Source organism: Microcebus murinus, chromosome 11 (assembly GCF_040939455.1).
Source record: "Microcebus murinus isolate Inina chromosome 11, M.murinus_Inina_mat1.0, whole genome shotgun sequence".
Taxonomy (NCBI): Eukaryota; Metazoa; Chordata; class Mammalia; order Primates; family Cheirogaleidae; genus Microcebus; species Microcebus murinus.
The window spans coordinates 102,316,391-102,339,379 of NC_134114.1; the positions used below are offsets into that span (position 1 = coordinate 102,316,391).

Sequence of the window (22,989 nt, forward strand, 5' to 3'; positions counted from 1 at the left end):
GCCAGTCGTGGGCTGAGGACACCTGGGGCGTTGGGAACTCCCTGGCTTCTCCTTGGTTTAACGTCTAGAGCTGCTTGTGAATCGCGCCGCCACACACACCCGAGCGCAGGAGTCTTCCGCACAGACTGCGGGCCTCGCTCTTCTGAACGCCGCTAGCTCGCCACCCACCCACGGGTGAACCTGGTCAGGGTGCTTTCTCTAAGGGGCAGACTCTTTTCCGGGCGGGCTACCGGTGTCTCTGTTTGCTCGTTTCTTTCTTCCATTTCGGGAAAGTCTTCCTTGCTGGGTGTGGAAATCTCCTATGCCTTCCCTCGCCTATTCTGTCAGCTTTCAAATTCTCTTTCAGTTGCCACCCTCACAGATGGATTAGGAAACTCTTTCCGGTGCACTCATTAGTGAAATGACCTCCAGGAAGCTGGAATCCAATATCTAATGGCCGATTTTTAGCGAGTCCACACGCCAGGGTGGTCGGGGTCCAATGCAGCCCCGGCCAGGCCCAGGCCCCTTGGACTGGGCCACAGGAGGACACGGAGGAGGGTCCCGGCCCCCACGAAGCGGTGCCGGCAGTTCTCCACGGGCTTGGGCGTTTTCCAGAGGTAGGAGATGGAGGGGACTGATTTCTTCAGCGCCCCCCAAACCACGCCACCCCACCCCACCCATGGGACACATCCCCAGAGAGAGACGCCCCATACACTGGCTGTGCCCCAGCCCTGGCCCGGGGGAATAGGCGGCAGCCCACCCACAGGGCGAGGGGGGGGCGCAGCTGAAAGGGGTTGTGGGGGAGGGCGGCCCCTGGCTGGGGTCAAAGGGCGAGCGTCCCGCGCGTGCGCAGTCAGCGGCAGGCAGCGACGCGCTGGGGGTGGGCAGCGGGTAGGTGAAGGAGGCCTGGCGAGGAGACGAGGGGGGCTGGGAGGGCTCCACCTTGGCGAGTCCAGCCGTGGAGGCGCATCTTGTGTGAGTGTGAGTGAGTGTGAGTGTGTGTGTGTGTGTAGAGAGAGACAGCCCCCCGCCCCGCCCCGCCCCGCCCATCACCCCCGTCCCTGGGAGCCCGCGGGACCCGGCCGGCGAACTCAACCGGCCCGGCCCGGCGCGGGAGGCGGCGGCGGGGAAGCCCAGAGAGGCTCGGCTTCTTGAGCGGGGCAGGGGCGCCCTCCGCCGCCGTCTAGGGCCACACCACCCTGAACGCCCCCGATCTCGTCTGGTCTGGGAAGCTAAGCAGGGTCGGGCCCGGTTAGTACTTGGATGGGAGACCGCCTGGGAATACCGGGTGCCACAGGCTGCTGCTTTTTTTTTTTTTTTTTTTTTTTTGCCTCTTGTTCTGTCCCCTTTCTGGGAGCGCGGCGGCGGCCCGGGGTGGGGGTCACCCCCACCCTCAGCGCCCGCGCGGTGCCTGGCGCCCCAGCCCGCACCGTGGGGCCTCCTCTTGTCCCAAGCCGCGACACCGCCGCCACGCGGCAGGATGCGTGGCATCTGGACTGTCAGGTCTCAGACCAAAGGTCTGCTCTGTGGGAACCGACACGCTGGAGGAAACCTTGAGAGTCTGAGAGGGGAGGGAGTTCCAGAAGAAGGCCAGGATGTCATTTTGAGGGAGTATGTGACCAGAACTCGTCCCGTTGCTTTTGGGGTTCTATGGGCTACACGCAGGAATCTTTGGTGGTGGCACCTGATGTTGGGGGATCCGGAGTCACACCCAGACCTGCTCCACAGGCCTCCTTTTACTTTTCTCTTCGGATTCATTATTTTTAAAAAGTGTCTCTTACCTCTATGATTGCATTTTCTTTTCTCTCTCTCTTCAAGCAGATGATGGGAGTACAAGTATTCAGGTGACATGTGACGCCCGTGCCCCCCTCCCCCCTGCGTTCTTTTTTTTTTTTTTTTTTTTGAGACAGAGTCTCGTTTTGCTGCCCAGGCTAGAGTGAGTGCCATGGCGTCAGCCTAGCTCACAGCAACCTCAATCTCCGGGCTCAAGCAATCCTGCTGCCTCAGCCTCCCGAGTAGTTGGGACTACAGGCATGCACCACCACGCCCGGCTGTGTTTTTCTATATATATTAGTTGGCCAATTAATTTCTTTCTATTTTTAGTAGAGACGGGGTCTCGCTCTTGCTCAGGCTGGTTTCGAACTCCTGACCTGGAGCAATCCGCCCGCCTCGGCCTCCCAGAGAGCTAGGATTACAGGCGTGAGCCACCGCGCCCGGCCCCCCCTGTGTTCTTATTCATATACCTCTCATGTTGTTCCAGCGTATTGTGGGGGTACCAATGTTAAGGTCGGGTGCCTTGCCCTCTCCAAGCCTCCCCCCTCGGGTCAGAGCTTCAAGTGCGCCCATCCCCCAGTCGGTGCGCACCCACCCCATGCCTAATGGATGTGTATGGCCCTCCCCTCCCCCCACCCGCCCGACACCCACCCGATGAAGGTGATTCCTCTCTGTCCACTTAGGCGTCCATCCGTTCGTACCAATTTGCTGGTGAGCGCGCTCACGTGGTGCTCGTGTGTCCATTCTTGGGATACCTGGCCTACTGGAACGGGTTCCAGCTCTGGCCAGGAGAACACGAGAGGCGCCCTCTCACCGCTGCTCCTCACAGCCGAATGGCACTCCGTGGTGTCCACGCGCCACATTTTATTGATGCACTCCTGGATGGATGGGCACTCGGGTCGCTTCCACGTCTTTGCGATTGTGAATTGTGCCCTAACTGTCACCCTAACCCTTACCCAGCCCGTCTCCTCTGCCCCTGCCTGACGCACTCCTCCCCGGCCAGGCCCGTCACTGTCCTGGGCCCCCGCCTGACCGGCTCCTCCCCGCCCGGCCTGTCACCGTCCTCTGCCCCTGCCTGACATGCTCCTTCCCGCCCGCCCGGCCTCTCACCGTCCTGGGCCCCTGCCTGACCGGCTCCTCCGTCGCCTGGGCCTTCCAAGGGCTTGGTGTGGACGCTGCTTCCAGGAAGCCCACCAGAAACCCGGCAGCAGGGTGGCCGCAGCAGTCTCCAGCAGCCGTCCCTAAGTCGCCTGAGTGCGGGGGACGTGCCCCCCGCTGTGCCGCGGGGGCCCAGCCTGGTGTCTTCCCTGAGGCCCTGCGGCTGCCGGCTGGGCTGCCGCTCCCCGCAAGGGGAGAGCCGCGGAGGTGGGGACCGCCTCCTGATGGGGACGTACACGCAGCTCTCCACGTCGGATTCCGGGGCTCTCTGTCCTGCCCGAAGGCCCAGCTGGCCTGCGGGTCCTTAGAGTGGCAAAAACATCCGAAAACTGAGATTGAGGGTCCGGTGGGTGTCTGCACTTTTGTGCTGGGCACCCCAGGGAGGCCCGGGGGCTGGCTGGACAACGTGGTCTGCTGGGCGGGGGGGTTGGAGGAGCAACTGATGCCCTTTGCACTTTGGGTAGCAAGAGTCTGAGGTGTCTCTGAGCCCTGTGCCCTGTGGGGGGGGGCGGGGGGGGAGGAGGAGGAGGAGGAGGAGGAGGTGGGAAGGGCCGGGGCCTGCAGTCCTGTTCCCGGGGTGGCACGGCAAGTGGCTTCTTCCACAGGCTGCTTGGCCTGGGCTCCCTGCACCTGGGCCTTTGGAGGACCGGCCCTGTGCTTGCCAACACTTCCTGCAGGGACCCAGAGCTGGGAGGTGGCATCTCTCAGCCCTGGGTCGGGCAGAGCCCCAGCGGGCCACGCCCACAACCTCTCTCAGCACCGGTCCCCCAGAAGGCTCCTTTGGGACCAGGATTCTCTTGCGGTGACTCTTTAAGGTCTGGCCCCTGGATGGAGGGGCACCAGGAGTAGAGGAGCAGGAAGGGGAAGGGGGTGGCCATGCGAGGGGACACTTTGAGGCCGAGTCCCAGCTTCAGCCTGATCCTCCTGGGAACCCCGCTCTGAGACAAGGAGCCGGGCTTCGCATTCCCACAGCAGCCAGTCGTGGGCTGAGGACACCTGGGGCGTTGGGAACTCCCTGGCTTCTCCTTGGTTTAACGTCTAGAGCTGCTTGTGAATCGCGCCGCCACACACACCCGAGCGCAGGAGTCTTCCGCACAGACTGCGGGCCTCGCTCTTCTGAACGCCGCTAGCTCGCCACCCACCCACGGGTGAACCTGGTCAGGGTGCTTTCTCTAAGGGGCAGACTCTTTTCCGGGCGGGCTACCGGTGTCTCTGTTTGCTCGTTTCTTTCTTCCATTTCGGGAAAGTCTTCCTTGCTGGGTGTGGAAATCTCCTATGCCTTCCCTCGCCTATTCTGTCAGCTTTCAAATTCTCTTTCAGTTGCCACCCTCACAGATGGATTAGGAAACTCTTTCCGGTGCACTCATTAGTGAAATGACCTCCAGGAAGCTGGAATCCAATATCTAATGGCCGATTTTTAGCGAGTCCACACGCCAGGGTGGTCGGGGTCCAATGCAGCCCCGGCCAGGCCCAGGCCCCTTGGACTGGGCCACAGGAGGACACGGAGGAGGGTCCCGGCCCCCACGAAGCGGTGCCGGCAGTTCTCCACGGGCTTGGGCGTTTTCCAGAGGTAGGAGATGGAGGGGACTGATTTCTTCAGCGCCCCCCAAACCACGCCACCCCACCCCACCCATGGGACACATCCCCAGAGAGAGACGCCCCATACACTGGCTGTGCCCCAGCCCTGGCCCGGGGGAATAGGCGGCAGCCCACCCACAGGGCGAGGGGGGGGCGCAGCTGAAAGGGGTTGTGGGGGAGGGCGGCCCCTGGCTGGGGTCAAAGGGCGAGCGTCCCGCGCGTGCGCAGTCAGCGGCAGCGACGCGCTGGGGGTGGGCAGCGGGTAGGTGAAGGAGGCCTGGCGAGGAGACGAGGGGGGCTGGGAGGGCTCCACCTTGGCGAGTCCAGCCGTGGAGGCGCATCTTGTGTGAGTGTGAGTGAGTGTGAGTGTGTGTGTGTGTGTAGAGAGAGACAGCCCCCCGCCCCGCCCCGCCCCGCCCATCACCCCCGTCCCTGGGAGCCCGCGGGACCCGGCCGGCGAACTCAACCGGCCCGGCCCGGCGCGGGAGGCGGCGGCGGGGAAGCCCAGAGAGGCTCGGCTTCTTGAGCGGGGCAGGGGCGCCCTCCGCCGCCGTCTAGGGCCACACCACCCTGAACGCCCCCGATCTCGTCTGGTCTGGGAAGCTAAGCAGGGTCGGGCCCGGTTAGTACTTGGATGGGAGACCGCCTGGGAATACCGGGTGCCACAGGCTGCTGCTTTTTTTTTTTTTTTTTTTTTTTTGCCTCTTGTTCTGTCCCCTTTCTGGGAGCGCGGCGGCGGCCCGGGGTGGGGGTCACCCCCACCCTCAGCGCCCGCGCGGTGCCTGGCGCCCCAGCCCGCACCGTGGGGCCTCCTCTTGTCCCAAGCCGCGACACCGCCGCCACGCGGCAGGATGCGTGGCATCTGGACTGTCAGGTCTCAGACCAAAGGTCTGCTCTGTGGGAACCGACACGCTGGAGGAAACCTTGAGAGTCTGAGAGGGGAGGGAGTTCCAGAAGAAGGCCAGGATGTCATTTTGAGGGAGTATGTGACCAGAACTCGTCCCGTTGCTTTTGGGGTTCTATGGGCTACACGCAGGAATCTTTGGTGGTGGCACCTGATGTTGGGGGATCCGGAGTCACACCCAGACCTGCTCCACAGGCCTCCTTTTACTTTTCTCTTCGGATTCATTATTTTTAAAAAGTGTCTCTTACCTCTATGATTGCATTTTCTTTTCTCTCTCTCTTCAAGCAGATGATGGGAGTACAAGTATTCAGGTGACATGTGACGCCCGTGCCCCCCTCCCCCCTGCGTTCTTTTTTTTTTTTTTTTTTTTGAGACAGAGTCTCGTTTTGCTGCCCAGGCTAGAGTGAGTGCCATGGCGTCAGCCTAGCTCACAGCAACCTCAATCTCCGGGCTCAAGCAATCCTGCTGCCTCAGCCTCCCGAGTAGTTGGGACTACAGGCATGCACCACCACGCCCGGCTGTGTTTTTCTATATATATTAGTTGGCCAATTAATTTCTTTCTATTTTTAGTAGAGATGGGGTCTCGCTCTTGCTCAGGCTGGTTTCGAACTCCTGACCTGGAGCAATCCGCCCGCCTCGGCCTCCCAGAGAGCTAGGATTACAGGCGTGAGCCACCGCGCCCGGCCCCCCCTGTGTTCTTATTCATATACCTCTCATGTTGTTCCAGCGTATTGTGGGGGTACCAATGTTAAGGTCGGGTGCCTTGCCCTCTCCAAGCCTCCCCCCTCGGGTCAGAGCTTCAAGTGCGCCCATCCCCCAGTCGGTGCGCACCCACCCCATGCCTAATGGATGTGTATGGCCCTCCCCTCCCCCCACCCGCCCGACACCCACCCGATGAAGGTGATTCCTCTCTGTCCACTTAGGCGTCCATCCGTTCGTACCAATTTGCTGGTGAGCGCGCTCACGTGGTGCTCGTGTGTCCATTCTTGGGATACCTGGCCTACTGGAACGGGTTCCAGCTCTGGCCAGGAGAACACGAGAGGCGCCCTCTCACCGCTGCTCCTCACAGCCGAATGGCACTCCGTGGTGTCCACGCGCCACATTTTATTGATGCACTCCTGGATGGATGGGCACTCGGGTCGCTTCCACGTCTTTGCGATTGTGAATTGTGCCCTAACTGTCACCCTAACCCTTACCCAGCCCGTCTCCTCTGCCCCTGCCTGACGCACTCCTCCCCGGCCAGGCCCGTCACTGTCCTGGGCCCCCGCCTGACCGGCTCCTCCCCGCCCGGCCTGTCACCGTCCTCTGCCCCTGCCTGACATGCTCCTTCCCGCCCGCCCGGCCTCTCACCGTCCTGGGCCCCTGCCTGACCGGCTCCTCCGTCGCCTGGGCCTTCCAAGGGCTTGGTGTGGACGCTGCTTCCAGGAAGCCCACCAGAAACCCGGCAGCAGGGTGGCCGCAGCAGTCTCCAGCAGCCGTCCCTAAGTCGCCTGAGTGCGGGGGACGTGCCCCCCGCTGTGCCGCGGGGGCCCAGCCTGGTGTCTTCCCTGAGGCCCTGCGGCTGCCGGCTGGGCTGCCGCTCCCCGCAAGGGGAGAGCCGCGGAGGTGGGGACCGCCTCCTGATGGGGACGTACACGCAGCTCTCCACGTCGGATTCCGGGGCTCTCTGTCCTGCCCGAAGGCCCAGCTGGCCTGCGGGTCCTTAGAGTGGCAAAAACATCCGAAAACTGAGATTGAGGGTCCGGTGGGTGTCTGCACTTTTGTGCTGGGCACCCCAGGGAGGCCCGGGGGCTGGCTGGACAACGTGGTCTGCTGGGCGGGGGGGTTGGAGGAGCAACTGATGCCCTTTGCACTTTGGGTAGCAAGAGTCTGAGGTGTCTCTGAGCCCTGTGCCCTGTGGGGGGGGGCGGGGGGGGAGGAGGAGGAGGAGGAGGAGGAGGTGGGAAGGGCCGGGGCCTGCAGTCCTGTTCCCGGGGTGGCACGGCAAGTGGCTTCTTCCACAGGCTGCTTGGCCTGGGCTCCCTGCACCTGGGCCTTTGGAGGACCGGCCCTGTGCTTGCCAACACTTCCTGCAGGGACCCAGAGCTGGGAGGTGGCATCTCTCAGCCCTGGGTCGGGCAGAGCCCCAGCGGGCCATGCCCACAACCTCTCTCAGCACCGGTCCCCCAGAAGGCTCCTTTGGGACCAGGATTCTCTTGCGGTGACTCTTTAAGGTCTGGCCCCTGGATGGAGGGGCACCAGGAGTAGAGGAGCAGGAAGGGGAAGGGGGTGGCCATGCGAGGGGACACTTTGAGGCCGAGTCCCAGCTTCAGCCTGATCCTCCTGGGAACCCCGCTCTGAGACAAGGAGCCGGGCTTCGCATTCCCACAGCAGCCAGTTGTGGGCTGAGGACACCTGGGGCGTTGGGAACTCCCTGGCTTCTCCTTGGTTTAACGTCTAGAGCTGCTTGTGAATCGCGCCGCCACACACACCCGAGCGCAGGTGTCTTCCGCACAGACTGCGGGCCTCGCTCTTCTGAACGCCGCTAGCTCGCCACCCACCCACGGGTGAACCTGGTCAGGGTGCTTTCTCTAAGGGGCAGACTCTTTTCCGGGCGGGCTACCGGTGTCTCTGTTTGCTCGTTTCTTTCTTCCATTTCGGGAAAGTCTTCCTTGCTGGGTGTGGAAATCTCCTATGCCTTCCCTCGCCTATTCTGTCAGCTTTCAAATTCTGTTTCAGTTGCCACCCTCACAGATGGATTAGGAAACTCTTTCCGGTGCACTCATTAGTGAAATGACCTCCAGGAAGCTGGAATCCAATATCTAATGGCCGATTTTTAGCGAGTCCACACGCCAGGGTGGTCGGGGTCCAATGCAGCCCCGGCCAGGCCCAGGCCCCTTGGACTGGGCCACAGGAGGACACGGAGGAGGGTCCCGGCCCCCACGAAGCGGTGCCGGCAGTTCTCCACGGGCTTGGGCGTTTTCCAGAGGTAGGAGATGGAGGGGACTGATTTCTTCAGCGCCCCCCAAACCACGCCACCCCACCCCACCCATGGGACACATCCCCAGAGAGAGACGCCCCATACACTGGCTGTGCCCCAGCCCTGGCCCGGGGGAATAGGCGGCAGCCCACCCACAGGGCGAGGGGGGGGCGCAGCTGAAAGGGGTTGTGGGGGAGGGCGGCCCCTGGCTGGGGTCAAAGGGCGAGCGTCCCGCGCGTGCGCAGTCAGCGGCAGGCAGCGACGCGCTGGGGGTGGGCAGCGGGTAGGTGAAGGAGGCCTGGCGAGGAGACGAGGGGGGCTGGGAGGGCTCCACCTTGGCGAGTCCAGCCGTGGAGGCGCATCTTGTGTGAGTGTGAGTGAGTGTGAGTGTGTGTGTGTGTGTAGAGAGAGACAGCCCCCCGCCCCGCCCCGCCCCGCCCATCACCCCCGTCCCTGGGAGCCCGCGGGACCCGGCCGGCGAACTCAACCGGCCCGGCCCGGCGCGGGAGGCGGCGGCGGGGAAGCCCAGAGAGGCTCGGCTTCTTGAGCGGGGCAGGGGCGCCCTCCGCCGCCGTCTAGGGCCACACCACCCTGAACGCCCCCGATCTCGTCTGGTCTGGGAAGCTAAGCAGGGTCGGGCCCGGTTAGTACTTGGATGGGAGACCGCCTGGGAATACCGGGTGCCACAGGCTGCTGCTTTTTTTTTTTTTTTTTTTTTTTTGCCTCTTGTTCTGTCCCCTTTCTGGGAGCGCGGCGGCGGCCCGGGGTGGGGGTCACCCCCACCCTCAGCGCCCGCGCGGTGCCTGGCGCCCCAGCCCGCACCGTGGGGCCTCCTCTTGTCCCAAGCCGCGACACCGCCGCCACGCGGCAGGATGCGTGGCATCTGGACTGTCAGGTCTCAGACCAAAGGTCTGCTCTGTGGGAACCGACACGCTGGAGGAAACCTTGAGAGTCTGAGAGGGGAGGGAGTTCCAGAAGAAGGCCAGGATGTCATTTTGAGGGAGTATGTGACCAGAACTCGTCCCGTTGCTTTTGGGGTTCTATGGGCTACACGCAGGAATCTTTGGTGGTGGCACCTGATGTTGGGGGATCCGGAGTCACACCCAGACCTGCTCCACAGGCCTCCTTTTACTTTTCTCTTCGGATTCATTATTTTTAAAAAGTGTCTCTTACCTCTATGATTGCATTTTCTTTTCTCTCTCTCTTCAAGCAGATGATGGGAGTACAAGTATTCAGGTGACATGTGACGCCCGTGCCCCCCTCCCCCCTGCGTTCTTTTTTTTTTTTTTTTTTTTGAGACAGAGTCTCGTTTTGCTGCCCAGGCTAGAGTGAGTGCCATGGCGTCAGCCTAGCTCACAGCAACCTCAATCTCCGGGCTCAAGCAATCCTGCTGCCTCAGCCTCCCGAGTAGTTGGGACTACAGGCATGCACCACCACGCCCGGCTGTGTTTTTCTATATATATTAGTTGGCCAATTAATTTCTTTCTATTTTTAGTAGAGACGGGGTCTCGCTCTTGCTCAGGCTGGTTTCGAACTCCTGACCTGGAGCAATCCGCCCGCCTCGGCCTCCCAGAGAGCTAGGATTACAGGCGTGAGCCACCGCGCCCGGCCCCCCCTGTGTTCTTATTCATATACCTCTCATGTTGTTCCAGCGTATTGTGGGGGTACCAATGTTAAGGTCGGGTGCCTTGCCCTCTCCAAGCCTCCCCCCTCGGGTCAGAGCTTCAAGTGCGCCCATCCCCCAGTCGGTGCGCACCCACCCCATGCCTAATGGATGTGTATGGCCCTCCCCTCCCCCCACCCGCCCGACACCCACCCGATGAAGGTGATTCCTCTCTGTCCACTTAGGCGTCCATCCGTTCGTACCAATTTGCTGGTGAGCGCGCTCACGTGGTGCTCGTGTGTCCATTCTTGGGATACCTGGCCTACTGGAACGGGTTCCAGCTCTGGCCAGGAGAACACGAGAGGCGCCCTCTCACCGCTGCTCCTCACAGCCGAATGGCACTCCGTGGTGTCCACGCGCCACATTTTATTGATGCACTCCTGGATGGATGGGCACTCGGGTCGCTTCCACGTCTTTGCGATTGTGAATTGTGCCCTAACTGTCACCCTAACCCTTACCCAGCCCGTCTCCTCTGCCCCTGCCTGACGCACTCCTCCCCGGCCAGGCCCGTCACTGTCCTGGGCCCCCGCCTGACCGGCTCCTCCCCGCCCGGCCTGTCACCGTCCTCTGCCCCTGCCTGACATGCTCCTTCCCGCCCGCCCGGCCTCTCACCGTCCTGGGCCCCTGCCTGACCGGCTCCTCCGTCGCCTGGGCCTTCCAAGGGCTTGGTGTGGACGCTGCTTCCAGGAAGCCCACCAGAAACCCGGCAGCAGGGTGGCCGCAGCAGTCTCCAGCAGCCGTCCCTAAGTCGCCTGAGTGCGGGGGACGTGCCCCCCGCTGTGCCGCGGGGGCCCAGCCTGGTGTCTTCCCTGAGGCCCTGCGGCTGCCGGCTGGGCTGCCGCTCCCCGCAAGGGGAGAGCCGCGGAGGTGGGGACCGCCTCCTGATGGGGACGTACACGCAGCTCTCCACGTCGGATTCCGGGGCTCTCTGTCCTGCCCGAAGGCCCAGCTGGCCTGCGGGTCCTTAGAGTGGCAAAAACATCCGAAAACTGAGATTGAGGGTCCGGTGGGTGTCTGCACTTTTGTGCTGGGCACCCCAGGGAGGCCCGGGGGCTGGCTGGACAACGTGGTCTGCTGGGCGGGGGGGTTGGAGGAGCAACTGATGCCCTTTGCACTTTGGGTAGCAAGAGTCTGAGGTGTCTCTGAGCCCTGTGCCCTGTGGGGGGGGGCGGGGGGGGAGGAGGAGGAGGAGGAGGAGGAGGTGGGAAGGGCCGGGGCCTGCAGTCCTGTTCCCGGGGTGGCACGGCAAGTGGCTTCTTCCACAGGCTGCTTGGCCTGGGCTCCCTGCACCTGGGCCTTTGGAGGACCGGCCCTGTGCTTGCCAACACTTCCTGCAGGGACCCAGAGCTGGGAGGTGGCATCTCTCAGCCCTGGGTCGGGCAGAGCCCCAGCGGGCCATGCCCACAACCTCTCTCAGCACCGGTCCCCCAGAAGGCTCCTTTGGGACCAGGATTCTCTTGCGGTGACTCTTTAAGGTCTGGCCCCTGGATGGAGGGGCACCAGGAGTAGAGGAGCAGGAAGGGGAAGGGGGTGGCCATGCGAGGGGACACTTTGAGGCCGAGTCCCAGCTTCAGCCTGATCCTCCTGGGAACCCCGCTCTGAGACAAGGAGCCGGGCTTCGCATTCCCACAGCAGCCAGTTGTGGGCTGAGGACACCTGGGGCGTTGGGAACTCCCTGGCTTCTCCTTGGTTTAACGTCTAGAGCTGCTTGTGAATCGCGCCGCCACACACACCCGAGCGCAGGTGTCTTCCGCACAGACTGCGGGCCTCGCTCTTCTGAACGCCGCTAGCTCGCCACCCACCCACGGGTGAACCTGGTCAGGGTGCTTTCTCTAAGGGGCAGACTCTTTTCCGGGCGGGCTACCGGTGTCTCTGTTTGCTCGTTTCTTTCTTCCATTTCGGGAAAGTCTTCCTTGCTGGGTGTGGAAATCTCCTATGCCTTCCCTCGCCTATTCTGTCAGCTTTCAAATTCTCTTTCAGTTGCCACCCTCACAGATGGATTAGGAAACTCTTTCCGGTGCACTCATTAGTGAAATGACCTCCAGGAAGCTGGAATCCAATATCTAATGGCCGATTTTTAGCGAGTCCACACGCCAGGGTGGTCGGGGTCCAATGCAGCCCCGGCCAGGCCCAGGCCCCTTGGACTGGGCCACAGGAGGACACGGAGGAGGGTCCCGGCCCCCACGAAGCGGTGCCGGCAGTTCTCCACGGGCTTGGGCGTTTTCCAGAGGTAGGAGATGGAGGGGACTGATTTCTTCAGCGCCCCCCAAACCACGCCACCCCACCCCACCCATGGGACACATCCCCAGAGAGAGAGCCCCATACACTGGCTGTGCCCCAGCCCTGGCCCGGGGGAATAGGCGGCAGCCCACCCACAGGGCGAGGGGGGGGCGCAGCTGAAAGGGGTTGTGGGGGAGGGCGGCCCCTGGCTGGGGTCAAAGGGCGAGCGTCCCGCGCGTGCGCAGTCAGCGGCAGGCAGCGACGCGCTGGGGGTGGGCAGCGGGTAGGTGAAGGAGGCCTGGCGAGGAGACGAGGGGGGCTGGGAGGGCTCCACCTTGGCGAGTCCAGCCGTGGAGGCGCATCTTGTGTGAGTGTGAGTGAGTGTGAGTGTGTGTGTGTGTGTAGAGAGAGACAGCCCCCCGCCCCGCCCCGCCCCGCCCATCACCCCCGTCCCTGGGAGCCCGCGGGACCCGGCCGGCGAACTCAACCGGCCCGGCCCGGCGCGGGAGGCGGCGGCGGGGAAGCCCAGAGAGGCTCGGCTTCTTGAGCGGGGCAGGGGCGCCCTCCGCCGCCGTCTAGGGCCACACCACCCTGAACGCCCCCGATCTCGTCTGGTCTGGGAAGCTAAGCAGGGTCGGGCCCGGTTAGTACTTGGATGGGAGACCGCCTGGGAATACCGGGTGCCACAGGCTGCTGCTTTTTTTTTTTTTTTTTTTTTTTTGCCTCTTGTTCTGTCCCCTTTCTGGGAGCGCGGCGGCGGCCCGGGGTGGGGGTCACCCCCACCCTCAGCGCCCGCGCGGTGCCTGGCGCCCCAGCCCGCACCGTGGGGCCTCCTCTTGTCCCAAGCCGCGACACCGCCGCCACGCGGCAGGATGCGTGGCATCTGGACTGTCAGGTCTCAGACCAAAGGTCTGCTCTGTGGGAACCGACACGCTGGAGGAAACCTTGAGAGTCTGAGAGGGGAGGGAGTTCCAGAAGAAGGCCAGGATGTCATTTTGAGGGAGTATGTGACCAGAACTCGTCCCGTTGCTTTTGGGGTTCTATGGGCTACACGCAGGAATCTTTGGTGGTGGCACCTGATGTTGGGGGATCCGGAGTCACACCCAGACCTGCTCCACAGGCCTCCTTTTACTTTTCTCTTCGGATTCATTATTTTTAAAAAGTGTCTCTTACCTCTATGATTGCATTTTCTTTTCTCTCTCTCTTCAAGCAGATGATGGGAGTACAAGTATTCAGGTGACATGTGACGCCCGTGCCCCCCTCCCCCCTGCGTTCTTTTTTTTTTTTTTTTTTTTGAGACAGAGTCTCGTTTTGCTGCCCAGGCTAGAGTGAGTGCCATGGCGTCAGCCTAGCTCACAGCAACCTCAATCTCCGGGCTCAAGCAATCCTGCTGCCTCAGCCTCCCGAGTAGTTGGGACTACAGGCATGCACCACCACGCCCGGCTGTGTTTTTCTATATATATTAGTTGGCCAATTAATTTCTTTCTATTTTTAGTAGAGACGGGGTCTCGCTCTTGCTCAGGCTGGTTTCGAACTCCTGACCTGGAGCAATCCGCCCGCCTCGGCCTCCCAGAGAGCTAGGATTACAGGCGTGAGCCACCGCGCCCGGCCCCCCCTGTGTTCTTATTCATATACCTCTCATGTTGTTCCAGCGTATTGTGGGGGTACCAATGTTAAGGTCGGGTGCCTTGCCCTCTCCAAGCCTCCCCCCTCGGGTCAGAGCTTCAAGTGCGCCCATCCCCCAGTCGGTGCGCACCCACCCCATGCCTAATGGATGTGTATGGCCCTCCCCTCCCCCCACCCGCCCGACACCCACCCGATGAAGGTGATTCCTCTCTGTCCACTTAGGCGTCCATCCGTTCGTACCAATTTGCTGGTGAGCGCGCTCACGTGGTGCTCGTGTGTCCATTCTTGGGATACCTGGCCTACTGGAACGGGTTCCAGCTCTGGCCAGGAGAACACGAGAGGCGCCCTCTCACCGCTGCTCCTCACAGCCGAATGGCACTCCGTGGTGTCCACGCGCCACATTTTATTGATGCACTCCTGGATGGATGGGCACTCGGGTCGCTTCCACGTCTTTGGGATTGTGAATTGTGCCCTAACTGTCACCCTAACCCTTACCCAGCCCGTCTCCTCTGCCCCTGCCTGACGCACTCCTCCCCGGCCAGGCCCGTCACTGTCCTGGGCCCCCGCCTGACCGGCTCCTCCCCGCCCGGCCTGTCACCGTCCTCTGCCCCTGCCTGACATGCTCCTTCCCGCCCGCCCGGCCTCTCACCGTCCTGGGCCCCTGCCTGACCGGCTCCTCCGTCGCCTGGGCCTTCCAAGGGCTTGGTGTGGACGCTGCTTCCAGGAAGCCCACCAGAAACCCGGCAGCAGGGTGGCCGCAGCAGTCTCCAGCAGCCGTCCCTAAGTCGCCTGAGTGCGGGGGACGTGCCCCCCGCTGTGCCGCGGGGGCCCAGCCTGGTGTCTTCCCTGAGGCCCTGCGGCTGCCGGCTGGGCTGCCGCTCCCCGCAAGGGGAGAGCCGCGGAGGTGGGGACCGCCTCCTGATGGGGACGTACACGCAGCTCTCCACGTCGGATTCCGGGGCTCTCTGTCCTGCCCGAAGGCCCAGCTGGCCTGCGGGTCCTTAGAGTGGCAAAAACATCCGAAAACTGAGATTGAGGGTCCGGTGGGTGTCTGCACTTTTGTGCTGGGCACCCCAGGGAGGCCCGGGGGCTGGCTGGACAACGTGGTCTGCTGGGCGGGGGGGTTGGAGGAGCAACTGATGCCCTTTGCACTTTGGGTAGCAAGAGTCTGAGGTGTCTCTGAGCCCTGTGCCCTGTGGGGGGGGGCGGGGGGGGAGGAGGAGGAGGAGGAGGAGGAGGTGGGAAGGGCCGGGGCCTGCAGTCCTGTTCCCGGGGTGGCACGGCAAGTGGCTTCTTCCACAGGCTGCTTGGCCTGGGCTCCCTGCACCTGGGCCTTTGGAGGACCGGCCCTGTGCTTGCCAACACTTCCTGCAGGGACCCAGAGCTGGGAGGTGGCATCTCTCAGCCCTGGGTCGGGCAGAGCCCCAGCGGGCCACGCCCACAACCTCTCTCAGCACCGGTCCCCCAGAAGGCTCCTTTGGGACCAGGATTCTCTTGCGGTGACTCTTTAAGGTCTGGCCCCTGGATGGAGGGGCACCAGGAGTAGAGGAGCAGGAAGGGGAAGGGGGTGGCCATGCGAGGGGACACTTTGAGGCCGAGTCCCAGCTTCAGCCTGATCCTCCTGGGAACCCCGCTCTGAGACAAGGAGCCGGGCTTCGCATTCCCACAGCAGCCAGTCGTGGGCTGAGGACACCTGGGGCGTTGGGAACTCCCTGGCTTCTCCTTGGTTTAACGTCTAGAGCTGCTTGTGAATCGCGCCGCCACACACACCCGAGCGCAGGAGTCTTCCGCACAGACTGCGGGCCTCGCTCTTCTGAACGCCGCTAGCTCGCCACCCACCCACGGGTGAACCTGGTCAGGGTGCTTTCTCTAAGGGGCAGACTCTTTTCCGGGCGGGCTACCGGTGTCTCTGTTTGCTCGTTTCTTTCTTCCATTTCGGGAAAGTCTTCCTTGCTGGGTGCGGAAATCTCCTATGCCTTCCCTCGCCTATTCTGTCAGCTTTCAAATTCTCTTTCAGTTGCCACCCTCACAGATGGATTAGGAAACTCTTTCCGGTGCACTCATTAGTGAAATGACCTCCAGGAAGCTGGAATCCAATATCTAATGGCCGATTTTTAGCGAGTCCACACGCCAGGGTGGTCGGGGTCCAATGCAGCCCCGGCCAGGCCCAGGCCCCTTGGACTGGGCCACAGGAGGACACGGAGGAGGGTCCCGGCCCCCACGAAGCGGTGCCGGCAGTTCTCCACGGGCTTGGGCGTTTTCCAGAGGTAGGAGATGGAGGGGACTGATTTCTTCAGCGCCCCCCAAACCACGCCACCCCACCCCACCCATGGGACACATCCCCAGAGAGAGACGCCCCATACACTGGCTGTGCCCCAGCCCTGGCCCGGGGGAATAGGCGGCAGCCCACCCACAGGGCGAGGGGGGGGCGCAGCTGAAAGGGGTTGTGGGGGAGGGCGGCCCCTGGCTGGGGTCAAAGGGCGAGCGTCCCGCGCGTGCGCAGTCAGCGGCAGCGACGCGCTGGGGGTGGGCAGCGGGTAGGTGAAGGAGGCCTGGCGAGGAGACGAGGGGGGCTGGGAGGGCTCCACCTTGGCGAGTCCAGCCGTGGAGGCGCATCTTGTGTGAGTGTGAGTGAGTGTGAGTGTGTGTGTGTGTGTAGAGAGAGACAGCCCCCCGCCCCGCCCCGCCCCGCCCATCACCCCCGTCCCTGGGAGCCCGCGGGACCCGGCCGGCGAACTCAACCGGCCCGGCCCGGCGCGGGAGGCGGCGGCGGGGAAGCCCAGAGAGGCTCGGCTTCTTGAGCGGGGCAGGGGCGCCCTCCGCCGCCGTCTAGGGCCACACCACCCTGAACGCCCCCGATCTCGTCTGGTCTGGGAAGCTAAGCAGGGTCGGGCCCGGTTAGTACTTGGATGGGAGACCGCCTGGGAATACCGGGTGCCACAGGCTGCTGCTTTTTTTTTTTTTTTTTTTTTTTTGCCTCTTGTTCTGTCCCCTTTCTGGGAGCGCGGCGGCGGCCCGGGGTGGGGGTCACCCCCACCCTCAGCGCCCGCGCGGTGCCTGGCGCCCCAGCCCGCACCGTGGGGCCTCCTCTTGTCCCAAGCCGCGACACCGCCGCCACGCGGCAGGATGCGTGGCATCTGGACTGTCAGGTCTCAGACCAAAGGTCTGCTCTGTGGGAACCGACACGCTGGAGGAAACCTTGAGAGTCTGAGAGGGGAGGGAGTTCCAGAAGAAGGCCAGGATGTCATTTTGAGGGAGTATGTGACCAGAACTCGTCCCGTTGCTTTTGGGGTTCTATGGGCTACACGCAGGAATCTTTGGTGGTGGCACCTGATGTTGGGGGATCCGGAGTCACACCCAGACCTGCTCCACAGGCCTCCTTTTACTTTTCTCTTCGGATTCATTATTTTTAAAAAGTGTCTCTTACCTCTATGATTGCATTTTCTTTTCTCTCTCTCTTCAAGCAGATGATGGGAGTACAAGTATTCAGGTGACATGTGACGCCCGTGCCCCCCTCCCCCCTGCGTTCTTTTTTTTTTTTTTTTTTTTGAGACAGAGTCTCGTTTTGCTGCCCAGGCTAGAGTGAGTGCCATGGCGTCAGCCTAGCTCACAGCAACCTCAATCTCCGGGCTCAAGCAATCCTGCTGCCTCAGCCTCCCGAGTAGTTGGGACTACAGGCATGCACCACCACGCCCGGCTGTGTTTTTCTATATATATTAGTTGGCCAATTAATTTCTTTCTATTTTTAGTAGAGACGGGGTCTCGCTCTTGCTCAGGCTGGTTTCGAACTCCTGACCTGGAGCAATCCGCCCGCCTCGGCCTCCCAGAGAGCTAGGATTACAGGCGTGAGCCACCGCGCCCGGCCCCCCCTGTGTTCTTATTCATATACCTCTCATGTTGTTCCAGCGTATTGTGGGGGTACCAATGTTAAGGTCGGGTGCCTTGCCCTCTCCAAGCCTCCCCCCTCGGGTCAGAGCTTCAAGTGCGCCCATCCCCCAGTCGGTGCGCACCCACCCCATGCCTAATGGATGTGTATGGCCCTCCCCTCCCCCCACCCGCCCGACACCCACCCGATGAAGGTGATTCCTCTCTGTCCACTTAGGCGTCCATCCGTTCGTACCAATTTGCTGGTGAGCGCGCTCACGTGGTGCTCGTGTGTCCATTCTTGGGATACCTGGCCTACTGGAACGGGTTCCAGCTCTGGCCAGGAGAACACGAGAGGCGCCCTCTCACCGCTGCTCCTCACAGCCGAATGGCACTCCGTGGTGTCCACGCGCCACATTTTATTGATGCACTCCTGGATGGATGGGCACTCGGGTCGCTTCCACGTCTTTGCGATTGTGAATTGTGCCCTAACTGTCACCCTAACCCTTACCCAGCCCGTCTCCTCTGCCCCTGCCTGACGCACTCCTCCCCGGCCAGGCCCGTCACTGTCCTGGGCCCCCGCCTGACCGGCTCCTCCCCGCCCGGCCTGTCACCGTCCTCTGCCCCTGCCTGACATGCTCCTTCCCGCCCGCCCGGCCTCTCACCGTCCTGGGCCCCTGCCTGACCGGCTCCTCCGTCGCCTGGGCCTTCCAAGGGCTTGGTGTGGACGCTGCTTCCAGGAAGCCCACCAGAAACCCGGCAGCAGGGTGGCCGCAGCAGTCTCCAGCAGCCGTCCCTAAGTCGCCTGAGTGCGGGGGACGTGCCCCCCGCTGTGCCGCGGGGGCCCAGCCTGGTGTCTTCCCTGAGGCCCTGCGGCTGCCGGCTGGGCTGCCGCTCCCCGCAAGGGGAGAGCCGCGGAGGTGGGGACCGCCTCCTGATGGGGACGTACACGCAGCTCTCCACGTCGGATTCCGGGGCTCTCTGTCCTGCCCGAAGGCCCAGCTGGCCTGCGGGTCCTTAGAGTGGCAAAAACATCCGAAAACTGAGATTGAGGGTCCGGTGGGTGTCTGCACTTTTGTGCTGGGCACCCCAGGGAGGCCCGGGGGCTGGCTGGACAACGTGGTCTGCTGGGCGGGGGGGTTGGAGGAGCAACTGATGCCCTTTGCACTTTGGGTAGCAAGAGTCTGAGGTGTCTCTGAGCCCTGTGCCCTGTGGGGGGGGGCGGGGGGGGAGGAGGAGGAGGAGGAGGAGGAGGTGGGAAGGGCCGGGGCCTGCAGTCCTGTTCCCGGGGTGGCACGGCAAGTGGCTTCTTCCACAGGCTGCTTGGCCTGGGCTCCCTGCACCTGGGCCTTTGGAGGACCGGCCCTGTGCTTGCCAACACTTCCTGCAGGGACCCAGAGCTGGGAGGTGGCATCTCTCAGCCCTGGGTCGGGCAGAGCCCCAGCGGGCCATGCCCACAACCTCTCTCAGCACCGGTCCCCCAGAAGGCTCCTTTGGGACCAGGATTCTCTTGCGGTGACTCTTTAAGGTCTGGCCCCTGGATGGAGGGGCACCAGGAGTAGAGGAGCAGGAAGGGGAAGGGGGTGGCCATGCGAGGGGACACTTTGAGGCCGAGTCCCAGCTTCAGCCTGATCCTCCTGGGAACCCCGCTCTGAGACAAGGAGCCGGGCTTCGCATTCCCACAGCAGCCAGTTGTGGGCTGAGGACACCTGGGGCGTTGGGAACTCCCTGGCTTCTCCTTGGTTTAACGTCTAGAGCTGCTTGTGAATCGCGCCGCCACACACACCCGAGCGCAGGTGTCTTCCGCACAGACTGCGGGCCTCGCTCTTCTGAACGCCGCTAGCTCGCCACCCACCCACGGGTGAACCTGGTCAGGGTGCTTTCTCTAAGGGGCAGACTCTTTTCCGGGCGGGCTACCGGTGTCTCTGTTTGCTCGTTTCTTTCTTCCATTTCGGGAAAGTCTTCCTTGCTGGGTGTGGAAATCTCCTATGCCTTCCCTCGCCTATTCTGTCAGCTTTCAAATTCTCTTTCAGTTGCCACCCTCACAGATGGATTAGGAAACTCTTTCCGGTGCACTCATTAGTGAAATGACCTCCAGGAAGCTGGAATCCAATATCTAATGGCCGATTTTTAGCGAGTCCACACGCCAGGGTGGTCGGGGTCCAATGCAGCCCCGGCCAGGCCCAGGCCCCTTGGACTGGGCCACAGGAGGACACGGAGGAGGGTCCCGGCCCCCACGAAGCGGTGCCGGCAGTTCTCCACGGGCTTGGGCGTTTTCCAGAGGTAGGAGATGGAGGGGACTGATTTCTTCAGCGCCCCCCAAACCACGCCACCCCACCCCACCCATGGGACACATCCCCAGAGAGAGAGCCCCATACACTGGCTGTGCCCCAGCCCTGGCCCGGGGGAATAGGCGGCAGCCCACCCACAGGGCGAGGGGGGGGCGCAGCTGAAAGGGGTTGTGGGGGAGGGCGGCCCCTGGCTGGGGTCAAAGGGCGAGCGTCCCGCGCGTGCGCAGTCAGCGGCAGGCAGCGACGCGCTGGGGGTGGGCAGCGGGTAGGTGAAGGAGGCCTGGCGAGGAGACGAGGGGGGCTGGGAGGGCTCCACCTTGGCGAGTCCAGCCGTGGAGGCGCATCTTGTGTGAGTGTGAGTGAGTGTGAGTGTGTGTGTGTGTGTAGAGAGAGACAGCCCCCCGCCCCGCCCCGCCCCGCCCATCACCCCCGTCCCTGGGAGCCCGCGGGACCCGGCCGGCGAACTCAACCGGCCCGGCCCGGCGCGGGAGGCGGCGGCGGGGAAGCCCAGAGAGGCTCGGCTTCTTGAGCGGGGCAGGGGCGCCCTCCGCCGCCGTCTAGGGCCACACCACCCTGAACGCCCCCGATCTCGTCTGGTCTGGGAAGCTAAGCAGGGTCGGGCCCGGTTAGTACTTGGATGGGAGACCGCCTGGGAATACCGGGTGCCACAGGCTGCTGCTTTTTTTTTTTTTTTTTTTTTTTTGCCTCTTGTTCTGTCCCCTTTCTGGGAGCGCGGCGGCGGCCCGGGGTGGGGGTCACCCCCACCCTCAGCGCCCGCGCGGTGCCTGGCGCCCCAGCCCGCACCGTGGGGCCTCCTCTTGTCCCAAGCCGCGACACCGCCGCCACGCGGCAGGATGCGTGGCATCTGGACTGTCAGGTCTCAGACCAAAGGTCTGCTCTGTGGGAACCGACACGCTGGAGGAAACCTTGAGAGTCTGAGAGGGGAGGGAGTTCCAGAAGAAGGCCAGGATGTCATTTTGAGGGAGTATGTGACCAGAACTCGTCCCGTTGCTTTTGGGGTTCTATGGGCTACACGCAGGAATCTTTGGTGGTGGCACCTGATGTTGGGGGATCCGGAGTCACACCCAGACCTGCTCCACAGGCCTCCTTTTACTTTTCTCTTCGGATTCATTATTTTTAAAAAGTGTCTCTTACCTCTATGATTGCATTTTCTTTTCTCTCTCTCTTCAAGCAGATGATGGGAGTACAAGTATTCAGGTGACATGTGACGCCCGTGCCCCCCTCCCCCCTGCGTTCTTTTTTTTTTTTTTTTTTTTGAGACAGAGTCTCGTTTTGCTGCCCAGGCTAGAGTGAGTGCCATGGCGTCAGCCTAGCTCACAGCAACCTCAATCTCCGGGCTCAAGCAATCCTGCTGCCTCAGCCTCCCGAGTAGTTGGGACTACAGGCATGCACCACCACGCCCGGCTGTGTTTTTCTATATATATTAGTTGGCCAATTAATTTCTTTCTATTTTTAGTAGAGACGGGGTCTCGCTCTTGCTCAGGCTGGTTTCGAACTCCTGACCTGGAGCAATCCGCCCGCCTCGGCCTCCCAGAGAGCTAGGATTACAGGCGTGAGCCACCGCGCCCGGCCCCCCCTGTGTTCTTATTCATATACCTCTCATGTTGTTCCAGCGTATTGTGGGGGTACCAATGTTAAGGTCGGGTGCCTTGCCCTCTCCAAGCCTCCCCCCTCGGGTCAGAGCTTCAAGTGCGCCCATCCCCCAGTCGGTGCGCACCCACCCCATGCCTAATGGATGTGTATGGCCCTCCCCTCCCCCCACCCGCCCGACACCCACCCGATGAAGGTGATTCCTCTCTGTCCACTTAGGCGTCCATCCGTTCGTACCAATTTGCTGGTGAGCGCGCTCACGTGGTGCTCGTGTGTCCATTCTTGGGATACCTGGCCTACTGGAACGGGTTCCAGCTCTGGCCAGGAGAACACGAGAGGCGCCCTCTCACCGCTGCTCCTCACAGCCGAATGGCACTCCGTGGTGTCCACGCGCCACATTTTATTGATGCACTCCTGGATGGATGGGCACTCGGGTCGCTTCCACGTCTTTGGGATTGTGAATTGTGCCCTAACTGTCACCCTAACCCTTACCCAGCCCGTCTCCTCTGCCCCTGCCTGACGCACTCCTCCCCGGCCAGGCCCGTCACTGTCCTGGGCCCCCGCCTGACCGGCTCCTCCCCGCCCGGCCTGTCACCGTCCTCTGCCCCTGCCTGACATGCTCCTTCCCGCCCGCCCGGCCTCTCACCGTCCTGGGCCCCTGCCTGACCGGCTCCTCCGTCGCCTGGGCCTTCCAAGGGCTTGGTGTGGACGCTGCTTCCAGGAAGCCCACCAGAAACCCGGCAGCAGGGTGGCCGCAGCAGTCTCCAGCAGCCGTCCCTAAGTCGCCTGAGTGCGGGGGACGTGCCCCCCGCTGTGCCGCGGGGGCCCAGCCTGGTGTCTTCCCTGAGGCCCTGCGGCTGCCGGCTGGGCTGCCGCTCCCCGCAAGGGGAGAGCCGCGGAGGTGGGGACCGCCTCCTGATGGGGACGTACACGCAGCTCTCCACGTCGGATTCCGGGGCTCTCTGTCCTGCCCGAAGGCCCAGCTGGCCTGCGGGTCCTTAGAGTGGCAAAAACATCCGAAAACTGAGATTGAGGGTCCGGTGGGTGTCTGCACTTTTGTGCTGGGCACCCCAGGGAGGCCCGGGGGCTGGCTGGACAACGTGGTCTGCTGGGCGGGGGGGTTGGAGGAGCAACTGATGCCCTTTGCACTTTGGGTAGCAAGAGTCTGAGGTGTCTCTGAGCCCTGTGCCCTGTGGGGGGGGGCGGGGGGGGAGGAGGAGGAGGAGGAGGAGGAGGTGGGAAGGGCCGGGGCCTGCAGTCCTGTTCCCGGGGTGGCACGGCAAGTGGCTTCTTCCACAGGCTGCTTGGCCTGGGCTCCCTGCACCTGGGCCTTTGGAGGACCGGCCCTGTGCTTGCCAACACT

The 22,989-nt window shown here is 62.9% G+C and overlaps 6 pseudogenes; all 6 read left to right on the forward strand.

Annotated features, from left to right (window-relative positions):
* The first annotated feature begins 1,160 nt into the window (after positions 1-1,160).
* LOC142874063 (uncharacterized) lies at positions 1,161-1,279 on the forward strand (annotated as a pseudogene).
* A 3,761-nt stretch (positions 1,280-5,040) lies between these two features.
* On the forward strand, positions 5,041-5,159 carry LOC142874064 (uncharacterized; annotated as a pseudogene).
* A 3,765-nt stretch (positions 5,160-8,924) lies between these two features.
* Positions 8,925-9,043, forward strand: LOC142874065 (uncharacterized; annotated as a pseudogene).
* A 3,764-nt stretch (positions 9,044-12,807) lies between these two features.
* Positions 12,808-12,926, forward strand: LOC142874066 (uncharacterized; annotated as a pseudogene).
* Positions 12,927-16,687: 3,761 nt separating this feature from the next.
* Positions 16,688-16,806, forward strand: LOC142874067 (uncharacterized; annotated as a pseudogene).
* A 3,764-nt stretch (positions 16,807-20,570) lies between these two features.
* Positions 20,571-20,689, forward strand: LOC142874068 (uncharacterized; annotated as a pseudogene).
* The last annotated feature ends 2,300 nt before the right edge of the window (positions 20,690-22,989 follow it).